Source organism: Balaenoptera borealis (genome assembly GCF_965194805.1).
Source record: "Balaenoptera borealis genome assembly, chromosome: 4".
Lineage (NCBI taxonomy): Eukaryota > Metazoa > Chordata > Mammalia > Artiodactyla > Balaenopteridae > Balaenoptera > Balaenoptera borealis.
The window spans coordinates 17110144-17125666 of NC_138861.1; the positions used below are offsets into that span (position 1 = coordinate 17110144).

Genomic DNA, 15523 nt, shown 5'->3' on the forward strand with positions numbered 1-15523 from the left:
AGACCTGCTACTAAGCACAATCATTTCTGATCCTGTGGAAAGAGCTGTACTTTTGAACTCTCCAAACCATATCGTTCTGTACATAAAATTGATAACTAGAAATGGGCTTGGGAAAATTCACAATCAGGGAAGATCTCAGACAAAGAGGGTAGAACACATTAGGCAGTGCAGTGAGGATGAAAGCCGCAGAAGCTGAAAAAGATATTGGGTGGCACTTTCTCATTTATTTTAATGTTAATATAGAATATGAAATCATAATACAAGTGAATATTTAGAAACTACAGAAAATAAAAATAACAAATTACCCACTTATCTAAACTTGAAGAAGTCTCAAGACTTAAACAGCAATTTAGCAATTCCTTTTTTTTTTTTTCAATTTATTTTATTTATTTGCACAGGACTCTCATTTTGGTGGCTTCTCTTGTTGCAGAGCATGGGCTCTAGAGGGCAGGCTCAGCAGCTGTGGCACACGGGCTTAGTAGTTGTGGCTCGCAGGCTCTAGAGCGCAGGCTCAGTAGTTGTGGCGCATGGGCCTAGTTGCTCCACAGCATGTGGGATCTTCCCAGACCAGGGCTCAAATCCATGTCCCCTGCATTGGCAGGTGGATTCTTAACCACTGCGCCACCAGGGAAGCCCAGCAATTCCTTTTTTTTTTTTTTTTTAAATATTTGAATTTTACTTTATTTTTTTATACAGCAGGTTCTTATTAGTCATCAATTTTATACACAACAGTGTATAGATGTCGATCCCAATCTCCCAATTCATCACACCCCCACCCCCACCCCCCGCGGCTTTCTCCCTTGATGTCCATACATTTGTTCTCTACATCTGTGTCTCAGCTTCTGCCCTGCAAACTGGTTCATCTGTACCATTGTTCTAGGTTCCACGTACATGCGTTAATATATGATATTTGTTTTTCTCTTTCTGACTTACTTCACTCTGTATGACAGTCTCTAGATCCATCCACGTCTCTACAAATGACTCAATTTCGTTCCTTTTTATGGCTGAGTAATATTCCATTGTATATATGTACCACTTCTTCTTTATCCATTTGTCTGTCGATGTGCATTTAGGTTGCTTCCATGACCTGGCTATTGTAAGTAGTGCTGTAATGAACATTGGGGTGCATGCGTCTTTTTGAATTACGGTTTTCTCTGGGTATATGCCCAGTAGTGGGATTGTTGGATCATATGGTAATTCTATTTTTAGTTTTTTAAGGAACATCCATACTGTTCTCCATAGTGGCTGTATCAATTTACGTTCCCACCAACAGAGCAAGGGGGTTCCCTTTTCTCCACACCCTCTCCAGCATTTGTTGTTTGTAGATTTTCTGATGATGCCCATTCTAACTGGTGTGAGGTGATACCTCATTGTAGTTTTGATTTGCATTTCTCTAATAATTACTGATGTTGAGCATCTTTTCATGTGCTTCGTGGCCGTCTGTATGTTTTCTTTGGAGAAATGTCTATTTAGGTCTTACGCCCATTTTTGAATTGGGTTCTTTGTTTTTTTAATATTGAGCTGCATGAGCTGCTTATATATTTTGGAGATTAATCCTTTGTCTGTTGATTCGTTTGCAAATATTTTCTCCCGTTCTGAGGGTTGTCTTTTCATCTTGTTTATGGTTTCCTTTGCTGTGCAAAAGCTTTTAAGTTTCATTAGGTCCCAATTGTTTATTTTTGTTTTTATTTCCATTACACTAGGAGGTGGATCAAAAAAGATCTTGCTGTGATTTATGTCAAAGAGTGTTCTTCCTATGTTTTCCTCTAAGAGTTTTACAGTGTCCTGGTCTTACATTTAGGTCTCTAATTCATTTTGAGTTTATTTTTGTGTATGGTGTTAGGGAGTGTTCTAATTTCATTCTTTTACATGTAGCTGTCCAGTTCTCCCAGCTCCGCTTATTGAAGAGGTTGTCTTTTCTCCATTGTATATCCTTGCCTCCTTTGTCAAGATTAGTTGACCATAGGTGTGTGAGTTTATGTCTGGGCTTTCTATCTTGTTCCATTGATCTATGTTTCTGTTTTTGTGCCAGTACCATATTGTCTTGATTACTGTAGCTTTGTAGTATAGTCTGAAGTCAGGGAATCCGATTCCTCCAGCTCCGTCTTTTTCCCTCAAAACTGCTTTGGCTATTCGGGGTCTTTTGTGTCTCCATATGAATTTTAAGACTTTTTGTTCTAGTTCCACAATAAATGCCACTGGTAATTTGATAGGGAGTGCATTGAATCTGTAGATTGCTTTGGGTTGTATAGTCATTTTCACAATATTGATTTTTCTAATCCAAAAACATGGTATACCTCTCCATCTGTTGGTATCATCTTTAATTTCTTTCATCAGTGTCTTATAGTTTTCTGCATACAGGTCTTTTGTCTCCCTAGGTAGGTTTATTCCTAGGTATTTAATTCTTTTTGTTGCAATGGTAAATGGGAGTGTTTCCTTAATTTCTCTTTCAGATTTTTCATCATTAGTGTATAGGAATGCAGGAGATTTCTGTGCATTAGTTTTGTATCCTGCTACTTTACCAAATTCATTGATTAGCTCTAGTAGTTTTCTGGTGGCATCTTTAGGATTCTCTATGTATAGTATCATGCCATCTGCAAACAGTGACAGTTTTACTTCTTCTTTTACAATTTGGATTCCTTTTATTTCTTTTTCTTCTCTGATTGCCATGGCTAGGACTTCCAAAACTATGTGGAATACTAGTGGTGAGAGTGGACATCCTTGTCTCGTTGCTGATCTTAGAGGAAATGCTTTCAGTTTTTCACCATTGAGAATGATGTTTGCTGTGGGTTTGTCGTATATGGCCTTTATTATGTTGAGGTAGGTTCCCTCTATGCCCACTTTCTGGAGAGTTTTTATCATAAATAGGTGTTGAATTTTGTCAGAAGCTTTTTCTGCATCTTTTGAGATGATCATATGGTTTTTCTTCTTCAGTTTGTTAATATGGTGTATCACATTGATTGATTTGCATATATTGAAGAATCCTTGCATCCCTGGGATAAATCCCACTTGATCATGCTGTATGATCCTTTTAATGTGTTGTTGGATTCTGTTTGCTAGTATTTTGTTGAGGATGTTTGCATCTATTGGTCTGTAATTTTCTTTTTTTGTAGTATCTTTGTCTGGTTTTGGTATCAGGGTGATGACAGCCTCATAGAATGAGTTTGGGAGTGTGCCTTGCTCTGCAATTTTCTGGAAGAGTTTGAGAAGGATGGGTGTTAGCTCTTCTCTAAATGTTTGATAGAATTCACCTGTGAAGCCATCTGGTCCTGGACTTTTGTTTGTTGGAAGATTTTTAATCACAGTTTCAATTTCATTACTTGTGATTGGTCTGTTCATATTTTCTATTTCTTCCTGGTTCAGTCTTGGAAGGTTATACCTTTCTAAGAATTTGTCCAATTCTTCCAGGCTGTCCATTTTATTGGCATAGAGTTGTTTGTAGTAGTCTCAGGATGCTTTGTATTTCTGTGGTGTCTGTTGTAACTTCTCCTCTTTCATTTCTATTTTTATTGATTTGAGTCCTCTCCCTCTTTTTCTTGATGAATCTGGCTAATGGTTTATCAATTTTGTTTATCTTCTCAAAGAACCAGCTTTTAGGTTTATTGATCTTTGCTATTGTTTTCCTTGTTTCTATTTATTTCTGCTCTGTTCTTTATGATTTCTTTCCTTCTGCTAACTTTGGGTTTTGTTTGTTCTTCTTTCTCTAGTTCCTTTAGGTGTAAGGTTAGATTGTTTATTTGAGATGTTTCTTGAGGTAGGCTTGTATAGCTATAAACTTCCCTCTTAGAACTGCTTTTGCTGCATCCCATGGGTTTTGGATCATTGTGTTTTCATTATCATTCGTCTCTAGGTATTTTTTGATTTCCTCTTTGATTTTTTCAGTGATCTCTTGGTTATTTAGTAATGTATTGTGTAGCCTCCGTATGTTTGTGTTTTTTACATTTTTTCCCTGTAACTGATTTCTAATCTCATAGCATTGTGGTCAGAAAAGATGCTTGATATGATTTCAATTTTCTTAAATTTACTGAGGCTTGATTTGTGACCCAAGATGTGATGTATCCTGGAGAATGTTCCATGTGTACTTGAGAGGAAAGTGTAATCTTCTGTTTTTGGATGGAATGTCCTATAAATATCAATTACATCTATCTGGTCTATTGTGTCATTTAAAGCTGGTGTTTCCTTATTAATTTTCTGTTTGGATGATCTGTCCATTGGTGTAAGTGAGGTGTTAAAGTCCCCCACTATTACTGTGTTACTGTTGATTTCCTCTTTTATAGCTGTTAGCAGTTGCCTTATGTATTGAGGTGCTCTTCTTTTGGGTGCATATATATTTATAATTGTTATATCTTCTTCTTGGATCGATCCCTTGATCATTATGTAGTGTCCTCCTTGTCTCTTGTAACATTCTTTATTTTAAAGTCTATTTTATCTGATACGGGTATTGCTTCTCCAGTTTTCTTGTGATTTCCATTTGCATAGACTTTCTTTTTCCATCCCCTCACTTTCAGTCTGTATGTGTCTGTGTCCCTAGGTCTGAAGTGTGTTTCTTGTAGACAGCATATATATGGTTCTTGTTTTTTGTATCCATTCAGTGAGCCTGTGTCTTTTAGTTGGAGCATTTAATCCATTCACATTTAAGGTAATTATTGATATGTATGTTCCTATTACCATTTTCTTAATTGTTTTGGGTTTGTTTTTGTAGGTCTTTTTCTTCTCTTGTGTTTCCCACTTAGAAAAGTTCCTTTAGCATTTGTTGTAGAGCTGGTTTGGTGGTGCTGAATTCTCTTAGCTTTGGCTTGTCTGTAAAGCTTTTGATTTCTCCATCGAATCTGAATGAGATACTTGCCAGGTAGAGTAATCTTTGTTGTAGGTTCTTCCCTTTCATCACTTTAAGTATATCATGCCTCTCCCTTCTGGCTTGTAGCGTTTCTGCTGAGAAATCAGCTGTTAACCTTATGGGAGTTCCCTTGTATGTTATTTGTCGTTTTTCCCTTGCTGCTTTCAGTAATTTTTGCCAATTTGATTACTATGTGTCTCGGCGTGTTTCTCCTTGGGTTTATCCTGTATGGGACTCTCTGCGCTTCCTCGACTTGGGTGGCTATTTCCTTTCCCATGTTAGGGAAGTTTTCGACTATAATCTCTTCAAATATTTTCTCGGGTCATTTCTCTCTCTCTTCTCCTTCTGGGACCCCTATAATGCAAATGTTGTTGCATTTAATGTTGTCCCAGAGGTCTCTTTGGTTGTCTTCATTTCTTTTTTTCTTTATTCTGTTCCACAGAAGTGAATTCCACCATTCTGTCTTCCAGGTCACTTATCCATTCTTTTGCCTCAGTTATTCTGTTATTGATTCCCTCTAGTGTATTTTTCATTTCAGTTATTGTGTTGTTCATCTCTGTTTGTTTGTTCTTTAATTCTTCTAGATCTTTGTTAACCATTTCTTGCATCTTCTCGACCTTTGCCTCCATTCTTTTTCCGAGGTCCTGGATCATCTTCACTATCATTATTCTGAATTCTTTTTCTGGAAGATTGTCTATCTCCACTTCATATAGTTGTATTTCTGGGGTTTTATCTTGTTCCTTCCTCTGGTACATAGCCCTCTGCCTTTTCATCTTGTCTGCCTTTCTGTGAATGTGGTTTTTGTTCCACAAGCTGCAGGATTGTAGTTCTTCTTGCTTCTGCTGTCTGCCCTCTGGTGGATGAGGCTATCTAAGAGGCTTGTGCAAGTTTCCTGATGGGAGGGACTGGTGGTGGGTAGAGCTGGCTGTTGCTTTGGTGGGCAGAGCTCAGTAAAATTTTAATCTGCTTGACTGCTGATGGGTGGCGCTGGGTTCCCTCCCTGTTGGTTGTTTGGCCTGAGGCAACCCAACACTGGAGGCTACCTAGGCTCTTTGGTGGGGCTAATGGCAGACTCTGGGAGGGCTCATGCCAAGGAGTACTTCCCAGAACTTCTGCTGCCAGTGTCCTTGTCCCCACAGTGATCCACAGCCACCCCCCCAACCCCTGCCTCTGCAGGAGACCCTCCAACAGTAGCAGGTATGTCTGGTTCAGTCTCCCCGGGGGTCACTGCTCCTTCCCCTGGGTCCCGATGTGCACACTACTTTGTGTGTGCCCTCCAAGAGTGGAGTCTCTGTTTCCCCTAGTCCTGTCGAAGTCCTGCAATCAAATCCCACTAGCCTTCAAAGTCTGATTCTCTAGGAATTCCTCCTCACGTTGCCAGACCCCCAGGTTGGGAAGCCTGACGTGGGGCTCAGAACCTTCACTCCAGTGGGTGGACTTCTGTGGTATAAGTGTTCTCCAGTCTGTGAGTCACCCACCCAGCAGTTATGGGATTTGATTTTACTGTGATTGCGCCCCTCCTACCTTCTCATTGTGGCTTCTCCTTTGTCTTTGGATGTGGGGTATCTTTTTTGGTGAGTTCCAGTGTCTTCCTGTCGATGATTGTCCAGCAGCTAGTTGTGATTCTGGTGTTCTCACAAGAGGGAGTGAAAGCACATCCTTCTACTCTGGCATCTTGGTTCAGGGCCCCAGCAATTCCTTTCTGATACGACAAAAAAGTTGTGGGGTGAGTAGACAAAAAGAAGCCGAGTGTTTTTCCCTTTGAGAATATTTGTGAGTCATTTCTCATACTTTCATTTTATTATGTTAATTTTGGAATCTCCTTAGGCAATTTTATAGTAATTCAGTTATTTTTCATGGCATGTAATACAGTGAAATAATTAATTATGATAGTACAAAAGACTGTCATACCAAATTCATTTTAATACAATGTGGAATACTATTTATTATATATAGATAAGTGGTAAACAAATATTTAATTAAATTAATTATTCAAGAAAAAACTTAATTATCAAAGGTAAATTTTGAAATTATATCTCAGGATCAATTTTGGGCATTGAGTTAATACTAAAATTATAGATTGTGTATTGACTTAGGAAGAGCCAGAATGCCTGGATTTGAATCCCAGTGGGCATATATCTCTATCACAGGCTTCCTACTGTTGGGCAAGTTGCTTAACCCTTTCAGTTGAATTTCCTCAGTTGGGTCATGGGAGTAAAAGCATCAAGTATATCATATAATGTTTTAAGAACTAAACATGCAAAGAGCTTATAATAGTGCCTGGAACATGTACAGATTCAATAAATATTGTCAATATTGTGTTGCACACACACATTAATCATGTAATCTTAAAATATTTCAAACATATAGAGGAATATCTTTATGACTTTGAGGTAGGAAAATATTTCTTAGTTACAAAACTTAAAAAAATAATATCCATAAAGAAAAAAAGACACTTTCATTGCATGATTTAAAAGTTCTATATAAATAAAGTAACCATATATAAAATTAAATAAGTGACAAATTAGGAAGATGTAGTATTTTTTTTATATCATATATATGTACATACGTATATATGACTGAAAAAAATTAGTATTTGAAAAGTGTTCAAGGGGTGCAGGAGGGGGCAGGTGGGGAAGGATCGCCAGCAAGATCCCGAGGCGAGGCTCGCATGTCCGCCCCCGTCCTAGACCCAGCTCCCACCCGGTTGGCCAGGCTCAGCCATGATCAAGGCAATCCTCATCTTTAACAACCATGGGAAGCCGCGGCTCTCCAAGTTCTACCAGCCCTACAGTGAAGATACACAACAGCAAATCATCAGGGAGACATTCCATTTGGTATCTAAGAGAGATGAAAATGTTTGTAATTTCCTAGAAGGAGGATCATTAATTGGATGATCTGACAACAAACTGATTTATAGACATTATGCAACGTTATATTTTGTCTTCTGTGAGAATTCTTCAGAAAGTGAACTTGTCATTTTAGATCTAATTCAATTATTTGTGGAAACATTAGACAAGTGTTTTGAAAACGTCTGTGAACTGGATTTAATTTTCCATGTAGACAATGTTCACAATATCTTTGCAGAAATGGTGATGGGGAGAATGGTATTGGAGACGAACATGAATGAGATTGTTACACACATTGATGCACAAACTAAACTGGAGAAATTTGTGGCTGGCTTAGCAGGAGCTCCAGCCCGTGCTGTATCAGCTGTAAAGAATACGAATCTTCCTGAGATTCCAAGAAATATTAACATTGGTGACATCAGCATAAAAGTGCCAAACCTTCTCTCTTTTAAATAAAAAATTTAAAAGGCCACTCCCAGGTAAAATCTGGGGGAAAAGTCATCTAAGTTTACCATGCAGTTGTTTACCAAAAATATAGGAGGAGAGTCTTCACTTTTGTTCTTGGATTTAAGTCAAGGTACTGTATAGAAGTTATGTAAAATCAGTATGGAAGTTCATTGGTGCTTTTCTTGCTCAGTGATTTTGAAGAAACTGAGTATTTATAGTGTGAATTTTTTCTTTATTTTCTAAACTGCATTCCTATGGCCACCTAAGGCATGCCTCTATGTATTGGCTACTACAGTATTTTGAAAAGTGTTTGAGACATTTCTTTAAATTATATACAACCCAAAATGTTGGTGCTTTGTATGGATCACAAGTACAGCATTCCTAATTCTTTATTTTATTTGTCACAATTGTTATTTAAAGAACGAAGTATGCACTGAATGAAAACATTATGACCTTTTTCTCTTAGTTTAAATAAACTCTGAGGTAACTGGACTTTAAAAAAAAAAAAGTGTTCAAGCCAATCAATTTAAGATAAAGTTCAACAGAAAAATACATCAAAGAATAGGAATAGCAATTCATAAAAAGGAAAACCTGAATAACAATAAAAAATATGAAAAGATGATCCATCTCATTATAGAACCTCAGAATCAGACAAATGAAAATTAAAATGAGATAATATAGTACTTCATACACATCAGATTGAAAAAATTAAGACAGACTCTACCAAGTGAGGGTGTGGAAATCAAATGACTCTCTTATATAGTGGTGAAATATAAATTGACAAAACTGTGAAATGTACCATACTACATAGCAATTCTACCATCAGGCTTATTCTAAAGTGCTCATGGAGAGAAATATATGAGTATTGATTACAGTTTTGTTCGTAATTAGGAATACTCAGAAAAACTTTATATATCCACTAATAAGACAAGGGATAAATAAATTGAGGGATATTAAGTCACTGTATTATACTGGAGTTAAAATGAATGAGTTAAAGATATATGCCAAAAAGGTATCATTTATATAAAATAAAAAACAAATCAATAATGTTGTATATCATTTATGAATGTGCAAGTATGTGGTACAAACACATATATGAGAATAATGATACAAATTAAGAAAACTGTTATGTCTAAGGGGGGAGGTGAAGAACTTATTTAAAAAGTATTCCATAGGTGGCTTTAGTGTCCTTGCTTATAGCTTTAGTTTTCATTTGGTTAAAAATATATGACAGGGACTTTCCGGGTAGTGCAGTGGTTAGGAATCCACCTGCCAATGCAGGGGACACAGGTTTGATCCCTGGTCTGGGAAGATCCCACATGCCGCGGAGCAGCTAAGCCCGTGCGCCACAACAACTGAGCCTGCTCTCTAGAGCCTGTGAGTCACAACTACTGAGCCAGCGTGCTGCAACTACTGAAGCCCGCACTCCTAGAGCCCGTGCTCCACAACAAGAGAAGCCACTGCAACGAGAAGCCCACGCACCGCAATGAAGAGTTGGCCCCGCTTGCCGCAACTAGAGAAAGTCCGTGTGCAGCAACAAAGATCCAACACAGCCAAAATATATATATGACGAAAATTATATATATATTTGATATAGCTTAAAATTTATTATTATTATACAGGTGTTCTTTACTAGGTTTTCCTTGGTTCTCATGTTTAAAATCTTTCATAACAAAAATCAATTTAAAATACAATAAGTTTTTCTACTTGTGTTAAACAACATTAGAAAGAGGCAGAAGTGCCTTAAAAATTGGATTATTAGATTTTGTGCATCTTATTTTAAATTTCCATCAAATTATTGTGTGTGCTTGTATGTTTCATTTTTTACTATTTTTTTATTTCTCCTTTATTGACAAATAAAATTGTAAGATATTTAAAGTGTCCATCATGGTGATTTGTTATATGTATACATTGTATAAGGATGCCCCCCTTCTGGTTAACTGACACATTAATCATCTCACATATATATTTATTATTATTTTTTTAATTTGTATTATTGTGATTTTGGTGAGAACATTTAGCAAATTTCTTAGCAAATTTCAATTATATAATATAGAGTTGACAGTTATAGTCATCATGTTATTCATTAGACCCTCAGACCTCATTCATTTTACAGCTGATTTGTACACTTTTACCAATTTCTCCCTATTTCCCCTACTCCCAGCCCCTGGCAACTACTTTTCTATTCTCTGTTTCTATGAGTTTGACCTTTTTTTTTTAGATTAAACGTATAAGTGATGCCATGGAGTACTTATTCTTCTCTGTCTTATTTCACTAAGCATAATGTTCTCAAATTCCATTCACATTGTCTCAAATGGCAAAGTTTCCTCTTTCTCATGGCTGAATAATATTTCATTGTGTGTGTGAATATATATATATATAAATATAGTGATATTGTGAATATATAGTGAATATATTGTGATATGTCTCATATATATATATATATATATATATATATATATATATATATATATCACATCTTCTTTATCCATTCAACTGTCGACAAATACTTTGGTTGTTTCCATATCTTAGCTAATATGAATAATGGTATAATGAACATGGGAGTGCACATATATCTTAGATGTCCTGTTCTCATTTCCTTTGGATACATTTAGATACATACCCAGAAGTGGAATTGTTGGATCACTATGATAGACCTGCTTTTAATTTTTTGAAAAACCTCTAAACTGCTTTTCATGGTGGCTGCACCAATTTACTTTCCCATCAACAGTTCATGAGGGTCCCCTTTTCCCCATAACCTTGTCAACACATTATTTCTTTTTGATAACAACCATCTTAACCAGTGTAAGGTGATATCACATCGTGCTTTTGATTTGCATTTCCCTGATGAGTAGTGATGTTGAGCACCTTTTCATGTACCTGTTGGCCATTTGTGTTTCTTCTTTGGAAAAAGGTCTCTGCTCATTTTTAAATTGGATTGTTTGCTCTTTTGCTATTGAGTTGTATGAGTTCCTTATATACTTTGCATACTAACCCCTTATCAGATACATGATTTGCAAATATTTCCCCCCATACCATAGGTTGTCTTCTTTTTATTTTGTTGACAGTTTCCTTTGCTGTGAAGAAGCTTTTTAGTTTAATGTAGTTCCACTAGTTTATGTTTTTGCTTTTATTTTCTTTGCTTTTGATGTCAAATTAAAAAAAAAAAGTCACTGCCAATACTGATGTCAAGGAGCAAGGTCCCTATTTTTTCTTCTAGAAGTTTTATGATTTCAGGTCTTATGTTCAAGTCTTTAATCCATTTTGAGTTGATTTTTGTGTGTGGTTTAAGATAGGGGTTCAGTTTCATTTTTTTAACGACAAAAGGAACTAGAGTGCTTCAACATCCTTTATGACAATGTTTCTCTGCAAAATACCTTCTCTCTATTGATACCTTTCATTTCAAAAAAATGAAAATTCACATTGAATTAAATCAATGTTAAATGTTGAATATAATTAGAGTTGCATATAATGGTCACTCTTTGCTCTTTTAAAAGTTTTTAAGTATCATCAGTGTCTCCCTGTATTATGTAAAATTTTTGATCAGATGAATGCAACTTACAAGATGTAGTTGCAGAATTATTATAATTTTTAATGTCCCTATTAACTTTTTTTGTATTTCAATGTTAAGTCCTTTCATATTGTCTGCTTTTATCTTTTTTGGTCTTTTGGTCTTTTATGGGTGCAATTAAGCAGTATATAAGAATCAAGAAAAACAATTTAAAATTATGATCTCCACAACCATCATGTGATAAAACACCTGAAAGGCTAAATCTTGAGTATGCTCATTCAGTCTCCCCTAATAGCTGTAAAAGTACACTTGATCACTCAAGCTGTTCCGTATTAAAGGGGGAAATATCTTTTATTATTGAAACTATTCACTGATTTTTCAAAGTAGAAATCCAAAGGTGTCATTATAGGTTTTCATCACTTGATATTACCCACCTTGCGAATTAATATGTTTTCAATTTCCCTGTGACTTCCACTCAGCAAACACTGATTGGAAAATGACTTCACAAAAGACACGCTAAAGCTTAGATACCATTGTGGCACAATCATGTGCATGGTTCTAATAGCAAATATTAATTATTTAAGATTTACATCTTATGACTCACATTTAGCTAAACATAACCTGCAAACTGCTTTAGCATAGCCAGCTAAGAAATATCAGTTTAAAGTTCCTGATTAACTTCTTTTTTTCTTTTTTAAGATTTTTTTTTTTTTGATGTGGACCATTTTAAAGTCTTTATTGAACTTGTTACAATATTGCTTATGTTTTGGTTTTTTGGCCGCGAGGCATGTGGGCTCTTTGTTCCCGGACCAGAGATCGAACCCGCACCCCCGGAACTGGCAGGTGAAGTCTTAACCACCAGGGAAGTCCTCTGACTAACTTCTGAAAGGGTTTATCGTTCTGTAGGGAGGGTAAAGAGGCCATTATTATATCTGCCAAGGACTGTGCTGCATGCTGACGAATTTTGTAAACTCTTATGTTATTTAAACTTTACAGCAAGAGAGTATATGTGGTTATTAAATAAATTTTATGGATGCTAAAGGATATATCTAGAATAGTAAAATTCCTTGCCCAAAGACACATGCATAATAAGGGTTTATCAGAGTCCAAAATCTATGTTCTTTCTCCTACTTCACCACTCTGACCCTGGATTCACCACTGATTTAGCAAAGACTCATAACTTAATAAACCCAAGCAAGTGAGTTTATATGAATGAGATCAAAAGTCAAAGCTAGCCCATGAGTTGAGGATGGAGTTAACAACAGAAATTAAACTCAATTATTGGGTGATCAGACTCGTGGCGGTTGCAAATTGCACAAGTTTCAGCCATTTAGACACGTAAGACAAGAATAGAAACATACCAGTAAGAAGTGAAAAAGGTGACATCAGTGACACAGCAGCCTACAAACATTGATATTGTGGGGAAAGAGCTTCACAGCTCTCAACAACCTTTTGGTATATACTGCAATAGTATAAATTTAAAAAGAAGACTCAGAGCCCTTAAGTCTAGTTTCTTATTTTTGGGGTGTATTATATTTAAGAATATTTACATAAAAGTGGTTAAAATGCTATAAAGATATATGGTGTTGTTAAAAACATAAGGATTCCACAGTTGTTTAAGCTTCCTATCTATGCTGTGATCATGCCCTTAAGTACCTGCAAAGCCCTTCTCTCCCACTTCCACACCGGGGGCAGCATATTTTTAAGTCTTCAAATTGAAGAACTGGTATCCCTTGCATCTGTTGGCACCTCCAGTTAGCACATGTCAAGACAGAGTTAGAAATGCAAGGAAAAATAAGAGGAGAGGATTGTAGTAGAAGTAGGCCTCAAAATCCTTCTGACAATTCTACCGGTCTGACACCTGTAAAAGAAGAGGATAAGAATGGAAGGTTGGGTAGGAAAAGTATCAGACTGCACTGAAGCTCTGAAAAAGTCAGCAGGCCCATGTGGGAGCTCAAGCACAGACTGCTGGGAGAGGAGTCCTGCACCTGCTCGGGGAAGAAATGGTCACGTTTAATATCCCCACCACGCTCAACCATTGCATGGCCTCAGGCAAATGCTGTGCTATATCCTGAAGGCACTGAAGCTGGAGGGTGTCAGCTAACTGAACTCCTTACAGCTGATCATCCAGTTCTTTTGTGAAAGGAGATACAAGCAGTACATTTCTGTGGCTCCACAGGCTTTGCCGCAAGTTCAGCAGTTGCAGTCTTATTCCTCTGGCTTTGAACCCCTTTCCTTCTATTTGAGCCTAAGGTGGTCTTCTGACTTTTTCTGACGTTACTCTTTTCTCCAGTGTTCTGTCATGGCTGATTTGAGTCTGAAGTTGCCAGCCCAGTCTTGTAGCCACATCATCTGTTTCTCTCTGTAGCTTTCTGTTCAGTATGGAGGACTAAATCTTAACCCAGTGTTCCTGATCCAGGCACTGTGCTTTGCTTTTCTCTCTACAGAAACCTGATAAGTTCAACTCTGACTTGGCCTAAAATTCAGGATTAATGATACAGTAATTGCATTCTTCTTCTATTTAATGCATTTAATGGAAACAATGAATATACACTGAGTATCAATTCCAAACTGATGTTGATTACTTGGAAACTTAATATATGAATCACCTCCACTTTTGAAAGATTCTTACTGAAATACAATGCATATATATGAGTATGTGGGTATGTGTATCTTACATTCACTCTTTCGTTTTCTTTCTTTTGTTCTTCTTTCGTTCCTTCCTTCTGTCCTTCTTTCCTTCTTTCCTTTTCCCCCTTTTTTATTGTAGCACACTTGATTTACAATATTGTGTTAGTTTCAGCTATATGCCAAATTGATTCAGTTATATATTTTTTCAGATTTTTTCCATTACAGGTTATTACAAGATATTGAATATGGTTCCTGTGCTATACAGTAAATTCTTGTTGCTTATCTATTTTATGCATAATAGTTTGTATCTGTTAATCCCATACTACTAATTTATCCCACTGCCCTTCCCCCTTTGGTAACTATAGGTTTCTTTTCTATGTCTGTGAGTCCATTTCTGTTTTGTATATAGATTCATTTGTATTTTTTTTTTATTCCATATATAAGTGATATAATAGTTGTCTTACTCTGTCTGACTCACTTCACTTAGTATGATATACTCTAGGTCCATTTATGTTGCTGCAAATGGCAATATTTCATTCTTCTTTATGGCTGAGTAATATTCCATTGTGTGTGTGTGTGTATACACACACAATGGAATATATATATATATATATATATATATATTCATCTTCTTAAGTCAATTTTCTGTTGATGGGCATGGAAAAATATCCCTTGTTTTTGGATTGGGAGAATTGATATTGTTAAAATGGCCATACTACCCAAAGCTATCTATAGATTTAATGTGATCCCTATCAAAATACCCACAACATTTTTCACAGAACTAGAACAAATAATCCTAAAATGTATACGGAATCACAAAAGACCTAGAATTGCCAAAGCAACCCTGAGGAAAAAGAACAAAGCTGGAGGCATAACCCACCAGACTTCAGACAATGATACAAAGCTACAGTAATCAAAACAGCATGGTATTGGCACAAAAACAGACATATAGATCAATGAAACAGAATAGAGAGCCCAGAAATAAACCCATACACCTACAGTCAATTAATCTATGACAAAGGAGAAAGAATATACAATGGAGAGAAGGCAGTCTCTTCAGCAAGTGGTATTGGGAAAGCTGGACAGCCTTATGTAAATCAATGAAGTTACAACACTCCCTCACACCATATATAAAAATAAGATCAAAATGGTTTAAATACCTAAATATAAGACATGACACCATAAAACTCCTAAAAGAGAATATAGGCAAAACATTCTTGGACATAAATCATAGCAATATTTTCTTAG

General features: G+C 36.4%; 1 pseudogene across 1 annotated transcript; it reads left to right on the forward strand.

Annotated features, from left to right (window-relative positions):
* Nucleotides 1-3109: 3109 nt before the first annotated feature.
* LOC309628589 (AP-3 complex subunit sigma-1 pseudogene) lies at nucleotides 3110-10505 on the forward strand (annotated as a pseudogene). The gene has a single exon. The product of its transcript is annotated as an AP-3 complex subunit sigma-1 pseudogene (transcript).
* The last annotated feature ends 5018 nt before the right edge of the window (nucleotides 10506-15523 follow it).